At 45.5% G+C, this 11,327-nt stretch overlaps 1 long non-coding RNA gene across 1 annotated transcript; it reads left to right on the top strand.

The window, feature by feature from the left end:
• Positions 1-366: 366 nt before the first annotated feature.
• Positions 367-10,979, top strand: LOC135918128 (uncharacterized). Its single transcript, XR_010569563.2, has 3 exons — positions 367-459; positions 8,670-8,848; positions 10,796-10,979. It is a non-coding gene; the product is annotated as an uncharacterized lncRNA (long non-coding RNA).
• The last annotated feature ends 348 nt before the right edge of the window (positions 10,980-11,327 follow it).

The following is an 11,327-nucleotide window of genomic DNA, read 5'->3' as shown; positions in this document are numbered from 1 at the left end:
GGTCGGGATTTGACTGGCAACACTGAGCGGCCACCGCCATACACCTTCCAAGCCGACTGCGTCGCGGGAAGGCCGCTGTGTTGGAAGAGCTTGATATTCGGCGACACATCGGGTTGAGTGTTTACTGAAGTACAAATACTTTGTGCCCGGAGATAATGGTTGCCAAGAACGAAAAGGACATGTTATTTTGGCGATGTTATCCAGCCGGTGGTTGTTTTGCACGCCGATCGTGTTTACACCTGGAACTGTGCTACGATTGCGGGCAGCAGCTTAGCGCTGCTATCGCTAGCTTATGCACGCGTTTTTTTTTCCCTTCCGCGGAGCAAGCTACGAAGAAAACGTTTCGTGACTTCGAGCCGCAATGAAGCAAGCTTGTGCTTTTGGGCATGAATATCGAGGACCGCCGTCGGCTTCTACTGAATGTTTCCAAGCAGGACGAAACACCCGACAGTGTCACAGGTACGTACGTTCACTGTGTAATTTCACAAGCTAAATCGGATACATTTAATTTAGTTTGTAAACCGATAACGCGCGTTCTCGACTCTGCCGGGCGACTTCGTCCGCCGTATACGCACGACGCATTGCGACTGCCGTGTGCGCATCGGTGCTTTGCCGTGATCGTAAGACAATCTGTGCACAGCAGGCGTAAAAACCAACTGCGATGACCATTTTGCGCACTAAATCTTGAGGAAGGCCAATATGAGCCATTTGTGTGATTACAGCAGCGTATATGTACTTCTGTACACTGATAATGAGCGAGAGTTTGCTACATTGCGGTTTATTTTTTTTTTATTGCGATGAAGGCTTGCCCTTAAGGCATAATTGTTGGAGCGTATATGTGTATTATATGTGTGCTGTGAGGCCTGTATTGTGTATGAATTGAAGCAGTGTATTGTGAAATTTGTTATCATGTATCCAGCGGTCATAGCTGGTTGTCACACTGTAGCGGAGGCCGGCTTGCAGTAGGTGACGCGAGCGTTCCGATTGTAAACCCGTACATGTCCATATTAGGTGGTATGCATCTGATTCCACCACAGGAACGGAGCAGTATGGACACGTAGCACCCAGTGGTAAATGCGACCAGTTCCACCTTGAGACAACAGCCGGTGTAAAGGCCACCCCGGCCCGAAGCCTCCTAAGCACAACTTCCTCCGCCCTAGTAAGGTGAAGGGGGAGGGAGCAGACACACGGTGGGATAAGAGCGCGTGTGTCCTGCCGGAGAACATTTTTACGGGCTTGCAGCGAGTTACGGGGTTGGGGTGGGAGGGGAATAGGTGGAGGATCAGGATTAGGAGGGCAGTGTGCCTGCTGGTCAGCAGCAATGTTGTGAGGGTTCGCTGAATGGCCTTGAATCCAGTGTACCTTGACGCAAGTAGCTGTCTTACTATTCATAGTGTGTATTCTCTCGCAGATTTCCATCGCCTTATCGACCTTCTTGAGTTCCTGAATAGCCGCTAAAGAATCCGTGAAGATGTCTAGTTGCTTGATGGTAGGCAGCTTAGATGTCGCATCTTGCATAGCGTCGTGGATGGCTTGAAGTTCCATTACTAGAGCGCTGGCTTCCGTAGATAAATAGCGCTGGTGGCCGCTGATGAAATTATGCGTTGTACTCAGGAATGATGTCCTTCCGCCGTCTGGGAGAATGGCAGCATCCGTATAGACTTTGCAGGTGTTAACGCATGATGCATCGACGATATTGTGTTCGTCAATAGTACCTGTTGTATCGCTGCGTCGTAACTTCGTTGGCTTATTAGTTGTGATGCTGGTGAATTCCCAGGGAGCCATTGGACAGGGCTGATTGTCAATCCGAGAGCCGCGATGAAAATGAGCATGCAGCGCAGCGACAGCCGGAATAAGTTGCTTTTTTATTTCACGTGCTTTTTCACGTTGCAAAATTAGCTCTGCAATTGTGTTGAGCTGGGCATGTTCCTGTAGGGCTGGTATCGGAGTGATGCGGGGCAGTGCTGTGATTGTGCGCATAGCATCGCGATTAATCGTCTCCAACTGTGCTAGCTGTGCCAACGTCAGCCGTTGAAATTGTGCTTGATATAAAATTCGTGGCTGCAAGACTGCACGCACCAACCGTCGAGCTACGTCAGTACGAGCTCCAGCTGCTTTTGCTGCAATGCGACGAATAAGGTGAAGTGTTTTTGTCGAACTCTGTCTGGTTTGACGGAGCCAGTGTGCACCACTGCCGGATTGGTGAATATCGAGACCCAGTATGCGGACCTCAGAAGCCTCAGGGATTGTCACTGCGCCGAGTCTAAATGTAAAGGGGTGCTGCGTGATTCTTGTGCGTCCTTTCTTGTTGGCCACCACAACATAGCTTGATTTTTGGGCGGAAATGTCCAATCCTGCTTTCCGAGCGTAGTTGTTCAGCACATCAAGGGCTTCTTGAAGCTGTTGAGTTTGTCTAGATATATCTTTATGCACGGACCACAAAGTGACGTCATCGGCATAGATTAAGAACCTCACATCTGGAATCCGATGTAGTTGCCAGGCTAGAGGTATTAGAGCAACGTTGAAGAGAAGGGGAGCCAGAACCGAACCCTGTGGGACTCCTCTGTTCGATGTGAAGTACCCTTCTTGCCTTCCATCTACTCTAATCGCAAATGTGCGATTATGAAGGAATGAGTAGATGAATCTTATCACCCGCGGTGGAAGTCCCAGGTCGATGAGGTTGGATATAATGATTTCATGGTCTATATTGTCATAAGCTTTCGTTATGTCTGTTGCTACTACCGTGCGCACAGCGTGACTGTGTGGAGAAACCTGTAAAACATCGTCTGATAAGATAGAAAGTCCGTCTTCAGTTCCCAAGTAAGAACGGAATCCAATTTGAGCAGGATGATATTTATCGTGGCGTTCAAGCCACCAGGAAACTCGTGTGGCCAGCATCTTTTCAGCGAGTTTGCAGACAGTTGAGGTTAGTGAAATTGGGCGTAAAGATTGCAGGCTATTTGGAGACTTTCCTGGTTTCGGAATCGCGACAACAATTGAGTGCTTCCAATCAGGTGGAATGTTTCCAGTCTCCCAAACTTTATTAATAGCCTGAAGAAGTGCGTCGAGAGCTGCTCCTTCCATGTTCTTGAAAACCTCATAAGGAATACCATCGGGACCAGGTGTTCTTCGTTTCTTCGAAGTTTCAATCGCCGCTATTAGTTCGGCCATCGTGAAAGGGCTGGATATATCGGATATGGAAGTTGTGTCACACACATCAATTTCGGGGCAGTTTATAGGTGACGCTTGATCGTATTTCGGGAAAAACGCTCTAGCAGCGTGTTCTGCAAATTGATGCGGCGAACTCTGCATCGCTAACCTAACGCTCGCTGCAGGGTCAGGTTGCTTATGACCGCGTTCCATTGACCGGAACGTGCGCCAAAGTGCTCTGTTTCCAATGCCCGATCCAAGATTCTCGCACCACTCATACCATCGTCGTCGAGAAAGTTGCTTTTCGTGCTGACGCGCCTTCGCCGCTATATGGTTAGCACGTGCACGGCTACCTGGTGCATCGGGATTTCTCGACGCATACAATTCTGCCTGACGTCGCTTTGCCCAAAGTTGCAAAAGGGTGAGGTCCGGTTGAGGTTGTTCCTCGTCAACTGTGGTTACAGTGGTGTTCCTCCGTAGCAGTTCTTTCAAAGCGGGAAGAATTTCTGTGGGCTCTGAGGGTACTTTATCAGTCGATGATTCCCGAAACTTATCCCAATGCGTGACTGTTACTCGTCGTCGAATTTTCTTTATGCACGTTCTGTGCAACCCAATTATTATTGGCATATGATCACTGCCCCATGTATCTGGTTCCACCCGCCACTGCGGCATTCCAGGACCCAACCACCACGTGAGGTCTGGGGCGTTTGTTCTAGATACTGCGGGTACAGTACAGGTAGCCACAGCATGATGGTTCAGCAGTGTAAAAGTGGCATCGCTCATGATGTTTTTAACTTGGTATCCTCTTCGAGAGTTGTACTTGTACCCCCATTCTGTATGTGGGGCATTGAAGTCTCCACCCACGAGAATAGGAATTCCCGGGTACGTAGACCGGAGGTGGGCTATCCACCCCAAGTTCAAACGTGTGCGCTGCGGTCTGGCGTAGAATGACACTAGAATGACAGGAGTCTTCACTGGTCGTGTCAGGACCCCGACAACTTCTTGATTACCACTACACCATGGCTCCAGGTCAATCACTGTGTGAGCAATTTGCGATGATATATAAACTGCAGCTTTTCCCGGAGCTGAAGCCATTGTAGTAGCACGTCTATCTCTAATAGATGGGTTATGGTACCCATTAAAATTGGTTAGGGAGCATAGCTTATTATGCTCTTGAATAAGCAGTGCCCACACATGTAGCTTATTGTATTGAAGCTTGGTTTTAATTTCTCCTAACTTGGAGTTTAGGCCCCGACAATTCCACTGAAGAATTCCATCCTGTGACAGCTGCTGCAGAGAATTAGCCATGATGCAGGCAATTCTGAATGAGTAACGTTAGCTGAGCAAGTTGATCTAAAACTGCTGTCCAAACAACTTGGTTGACCTGTGGTGCCGGACGGGATCCAGGCGTAACGGTGGCATTAGCAGTGGTTGAAGCGTCACGTGTCGGTCCTATTTTCTGACGACGCAGAATTACCAATTCTTTATGTTTGCGTAGTCGCTCAATCTCTCTGGCCAGTGCGTCTATCCGAGCGTCAATGTCATCATGGTCATCATCTGACTGATGCAGAGGTTCCGGTAATTTCTGTTTCTTTGTCTGCGACTGCTTGCCACGTTTAAGAACAGAAGAATACAGTTGTGTTTCTGGGGCTTTTTCTTCTTCTGCCAGGAGCATCTCCGGCTCTTCTGCAAGAACCTCATAACGATTGTGTGTTGTTACTATAGTCGTTTTTGGTATAGCCTTTCGTATCCGGATTGTGGCCTTCTGTTTAGTCGGACAATTTGTGCTTGTCAAATCGTGCTCATCAGATTTACATAAGCCACATCGATATCGTGGTTGGCCTTCTGGTGTGAGCTTTTCTGGATCAATAGTACGCTGTGGGCAAAATGCCTGCATGTGTCCACGTTGAAAGCAGCGGTAGCAGAATATTGCTCGAGGGAGGTATGGTTTAGGTCGCAATATGCAACCATAGTAATAAAACCGTTCTGGGGTACCTTGAGGGCCCTGTACCGTCACTAAGCATGTACGGCTTTTGCCCATGAATCTAGCTGCGAGCACCCTGTGTGTCGTGGAGGTCAATTCACGACATATTATCTCAGGGGTGTCTTCTGGGTCAATGCCATAGACAACACACCTCTGTATATTAGGGCCCGATGCAAAGTAGCACTGCACAGGCAGGTATTGATCTTCTGACAGCGGGATAGATGTTAAAGTGCACATTTTCTGCACATCACTGAGAGATGCCAAGTGCACAGTGATCGAGTTGGTAGATTTATATGCTGCGAACCCTTTGTATCCGGTGGTTTCAAGAGATTGGTCGATGACCCTTTGGACATATTTTGTGGCTACTGAAGTTATGTCGTAGCATGAAAGGGGCCGTATGTGAACTCGATATGATTTAGAAGGGGTGGGCGTTGGGTAAGACTGAGAGGGAGCGGGCGTAGGGGAGGCCGTGGAGGAATAGTCTGGGGTGGCCCTTACCTTTTTTGTCGGTTGCTCCGATGCGATGGCGTCTTGTTGAAGCACGTTGATAGGGGGACCTCGCTTGGCTGCATTCGTCGAACCGCCAGAGGGCTGCACGTCCATAGGGTCACCAGTGTCCGTCGGCACGACTGCGGATAGGTTCACATTCACATCACGAAGAGGACTGTCCTTCGGTGTTTCATCTTGGGTATTCGAGCTATCGGATGCACACTTCGGCTGCATGGTTGGCATGGATGTTGTCACGCGCAGCAGTCCGGTGGAAGGTACAGATGAGGAGCTCACATCTGGCACAAACACTTCTTCTTCGTCGGGCGAGCGCGGCGGCTCGGCCGTACTAAGCCTAAGCGCCAGCCGTGCTTGTTTTGAGTCTATCAGACGAGCAGGATCAGTAGGACAAGGCAAAGAAGAGTCCTCACCAGAGTCCACAGGTCCCCATAGGCTTCCGATGAGCTTCGTATCCGGATAAGGGCGAGATTTTCTTTGCTGCCGAGCAATTTCCAAGGAACACAAGGAAACCACGTCTGCGTGGAAACGTCGTCGTCTTCCGCATCCATTGCGGTTTATGAACGCGGCTGTCTAGTGCGTTCATGAGCGGCTACTCTTCTCAACTGATTTATGACTGTTTTCTTAGACTGCCAGGAATTGCTGCGTGTAAAAAAAAGGCAGGAACGCCCGCTGGTGACGCAGCACTTTTTTTTCTAAGTTGCATGGGCGATGTATAAAATTATTGTGCTTTTAGAGCGGTTTATGTGACATGCATAGCGACAGAGTGAAACTAAGGCTACTGGGTGTTCTGTTGTTTTGTATTTCTTGTTATGCATCAAGCAAAGCATTATTTGGGTATGCACCGTAGCATTTCAACATAAAACATATGTATGTTGACTTCAGTTCATTGCATGCGCTCGGCTTACAAGCTCAAAATTTGAAGCATGCGTTTTGAATATCACCTGGCCGTTGGTTTCAGGCTCAAAATGCGTATGTATGAATGAGCAAAGGATAAGTGTAAAAAAGGAAGTATCAAGGGCCTCCTATTGACCAAATTTTAAGAAAGGACTGCAATGTGTCAGATTCTGCAGTCTTGTGTGTAGGTGACCAAAGGAAAATAAATCAAAAGATGAGTTACTTGATATTACATGCATGCAGTGTTGGGTAATATTTTCTTAAATGTCATGTGTATAGGTCAGTTTCATTTGTAATGTAGATCCAGGTACAAATCGCACATTCAATGAAAGCAAGGCAGTAAACAATATGAGTGCTTTGTGTGCGGTAAGCGATAGCCACCTTGCACACATTTATTGACATATATAACATATACATTGCACTTTCATTTTCCCGACCACAAGCCTACGGCTTTAGTCATGAACAAAGTCGAACTTTGGGCTAGTTGGCAATAATTTTTACAGAGATACCTGCCGAATAAACAAAGGACGGGGAAAGAAGGATGGCACAAATGCAAACCGACAAAGAAAGCTTTTATTTCAGAGGCATACCCAAGGAGACCAACATGTCAGTGCTCACCGATGATGGAGAAAGCCTGTTTCAGAAATTGTGCAGAGAATATAGATGACCCACTGTCCTCAGTGCCACAAAAGAACAGCAGAAAAAGGAATTTCAGATTTTGCCCTGCTTTCACCATATCTCTCTGTTCCCAAATGGTAGCAGAAAAATTCAGCACAGGCGTAATGTTCACACGCTCCCACTTCCCGCACAAGTTGTCAAGCCTTTACACACTTTTCAGCTGAAGTATGGTGAAAAAACTGGTTTGTGATATGAAGCATACCACCAAGCTTATTGAATGTGCAGCACTCATGGTTTGCAAGATATCTCTGAGCTGTAGGTCTGTTCATATAGGGCAAACTGGTCGTTTCCTAAACAACTGACGAAGAGAACATGGTGCTTCACTTAACAAAAATAATGCTCAGTATGTCTGTTTGCACTGTAAAGCTTGTAATTTTTATCTGCTGTACAGAAACACAGAAGTCTTAGGACGATTAAAAGACAAGTTAGCTAGGGAGATTCTTGAGGCGCCTCTCATTCACAGGTTCGGAAGAGACGCATGTCGATGATATATCTGGTGTTGATTTTCTTCAAAGAGCACTTAGGTTACTTAATTCTAGATAATATAGTTTTTTTACGTTTTAAGGTGAGGCTTTAATCTTGTTTTTAATTTTGCTACAAGTATGAAGCTTTCACCTTCTTTGCTTTTGGTGGTTTTTGCTGTGATACAAATTTTTTCATGTAATCACAAAACATCATTCCTGTTTAAGTGTAGTGGCTGGGCGCACACATTGCTTTCCTTAATGCTGTTGTCAATTCAAGCTCATCCCGTCTTTCCTTCATCATCCTGTATTTCCGAGTAAAGTCTCCCTGTCAAATGTGATCATGAAGCAGGCACACTATGCAAACTTAAAAAATGGGCAGACTAAGACACTTTGGCACCTAAAAACAAAGTGCACGTAAGTGAGTCATAATGCTTTTTTTTTCTCTTTATGGCACATAAGGCAAATGTGCTTATGCTGAAGAGACTTGGAAGTGTAGGTACACCTGAAGTAGAAATTAAGAATGGCTTAGTTTTGCTCCTTGCGACTAACAAACTGCCTGCAACATCCATCATGTACGGAAGCTACAAGTTCTGAAGCCTAATGAACTTTATTATTTCTTTTTTCGGATTTATAAACATAGCTTTAACTAAGCTTCAATGCGTGTGTTGCTTGGAATGCATCACAATCTGTAATTACTGTGCTAGCAAACAAGTTTCAGTTGCAGCGCCAATCATCACAATGGCAGTGAGGTGAAGCGAATGCCCCTGCTGTTGCGCCCTCGGGCTAAGGGGGGTAATCATTGACTAAAGAATAAATAGTAGTTATGGTGGCAGCAACTGCATATCTTTCATACATTAATTTTTGATGGCACTTCCGAGGATGCTTTGCTATCTGTGAAAAGCTTTCAAAAAGCCCACGGGATCAGCAGATACAGTTTGAGCTATGAAATTGTCTACCTTGTCATAAATCAACTACTCTGCATTACTCTGCAGCTGAATGGCACCGACAGAGACACAGGTAGCCAACGGAGCACACGGAGGTCCTCATCTGGCACCACTGGGAAGGCACAGCATTACACAAGAAAGGAACCCTCTTACAACTCATAAGAACGGGCGCTGGTGACTGGTGCCAGAACCTGCCCCACAAGCCTTGTTTCCTAGCAAATATGCAGGTGAGCCAGCTCCTCTTCATCCGCATGTTCCAAGCAAACAGTCATTCAAAAAGTATACATCACTGACCTCACCTCCAGAAGCAAACACGTTTGTTTCACCTACGGAACACACTGGAGGCTGACACCACTAGTGTGGAAAATAAACAAAGTAGAAGCGCTGCAAACAGCACATGCAAGACTAGAAACACCTATCACCCCTGCAGTCATCTTGAACAGCAAGTGGAGTTTGCTGTACAACACAAAGATAACAACTACCCAGTACTGACAACACCATTTAAAAGTACCAACTCTCAAATAGCAACACCATTAGCGTGTACGAACAAAAACAAAATGAATTTTGTATATATGACAATCAAACTGCAGGAGCATGAACACCAGAAAACACCGATTGCACAATATCTCCTTAAAACCACAGCAAAGTCTGATTTCATCCTTCTGCGGAATACAGAAAATAGCTTTTGAAGCTGCAAAGCCTTACATACAAGCCATAATAAGCCGAGTCGGCCAGTACTCTCATCCTAAGCACGGACTAGAACAGCTGCTCAAATACACTCGACATTTTGCACGATGGTCTTATATGCAGCATCAACCACCACACAAGTATGAATGTGTGCTTACAACCCTCCTAAACAATGCAATCCAAGAACATTTAAAACGCATCAAACTGCTTGAATAAATTTTAAAAATTCTGTACCATGCATACAGCTTCTACACACAAAAACATAAGAGCAACCATAAACAGCACAAACTGGGTTAAGTGCACAAAACTCCAGCAGGCAATTTTTTCCCCCATAGTGCAGCAAATTAAGCATTAGTGGAATGGCTAAGAGAGACTAGACAAAGAGCCGCAGGCATTCAATATCTGTGCCATCCGACTCCCCTAACACAGACTTGGTCAGGTTTTAAAAAAAGCAGAACCAGCTTGCAGTGATGAGCCAAGAGTCCGAAATAAATAAGCCAGAAAAAAATAATTAAATATTGCAAACTGGAATAATGTCTTCTTTGCCTGACTCTGGAGGCTGAACTCAGCATGGAATATCATATGTGACAAAATTCACACCAAACATACATGGCAGTTGTTAGTAGAGGAATATGAACACCTAATATTGTTCTGTGTTTTCTTGTGTCAAACGATGCGTTACAAAATAGAATACATGGGTTACCGGGCAGTATTTGCCTACAGTGCTAAATAATTTATAATGGATTTTCTTCTCTCATGCTGTTTCTGTTTCATCGACGAACGACTGTGATGTCAAGCTCATGTGTTGGTCACGTGATCCACTAAAAAAACTAACAATCATTGATGTGTAGTTATAATTTACTGCGACATTTAATCCAACCTTTTCCAAGACCTGGAATGACAAAAAATGACCTGTCAGCGATTATATTAGTTTTTCTACTGAATCACGTGACGAAAACATCAACTTGACATCACAGTCGTCGTTCGGTGAAACTGGAATAGCGTCGTGAATAAATTAAATTGTTAATTATTTAGCGGTTGTACGCCAATACCACAGGCTGCTCCATGTATACGAATGTCTAACACATCGTTTGAAACAAGAAAACATGCAAGCAAAAATTTGTCGTCTATAGCCCTTTAAGGGTACTAAAGACAGTGTATCAAGCCCATATTACAAAAACATGTCGGCCTTTTCAGCCTGAGACATACAAAACGTGGAATAATGGTAACCCACTGTCAACTCTTAGTACAGTGCAACAGCATATTGATATGGACACAGAATTTAAGAATGGTCTAGCTCTTGAAGCATAAACTTACAGCTCACTTCGCGTTTGAAATAGCTGCACGCATGCCAACACTTTTTGATCCGCACTTAGAGTTTTGTGCTGCTTTCTTTTGCAGCATTTCATTTTTTGCACGCAGTGCAAAGCGCAGCCTACACAACAAAAATTCATGCACAACTTTGTCTGCAACATTGTGACATGCAGGAAAGACAGTGAACGTGGGCTCCACGGCTGCAATGAGGGTTCTGACCTGATCAACGTTGACTTTCCCCATGACAAGAGACTCTTCATTCACCCTGAAGTATGTCTCCACACACTCAGTGAGGTGCATAATATTTTCGGATGGTGTGCAAAGAGATTGCTTGTCTGGAATATAGTTCTTGAGTGCCAAAAACCTGTTTTCATTCTTTGCCGGCTGAACCAATAAAGTTGTGCAACTCTCACAGAGCTTGTGCTTTTTCATGATGTTGCGTGCCACATAACCAGCGACATACTGTAGAGACTGCTGTTCTTCAGGCTCAAGGTCTCCTACTTCCTCTGGCATATTTATGTTATCTAGTTCTTCAGCCAAATCAGGTCGGGAGGAAAGAAAATCTGTTAGCTGAACAGAGTCATCAATGTCGTAAGAGCCATGCCTGCTTAGCTTGAAGAATTGTGCCAGGACAATGACTCTTAAGGTATACTTGAATTCCCGTGCCCTGGGTACGGGCGTCTTAACTCTTATTGTGCTAAATAG

The sequence above is a fragment of the Dermacentor albipictus genome, chromosome 10, assembly GCF_038994185.2.
Source record: "Dermacentor albipictus isolate Rhodes 1998 colony chromosome 10, USDA_Dalb.pri_finalv2, whole genome shotgun sequence".
In the NCBI taxonomy this organism is placed as follows: domain Eukaryota; kingdom Metazoa; phylum Arthropoda; class Arachnida; order Ixodida; family Ixodidae; genus Dermacentor; species Dermacentor albipictus.
Note: the sequence above shows the minus strand (reverse complement) of the source record. Positions and strands in the feature narration are given on the sequence as shown.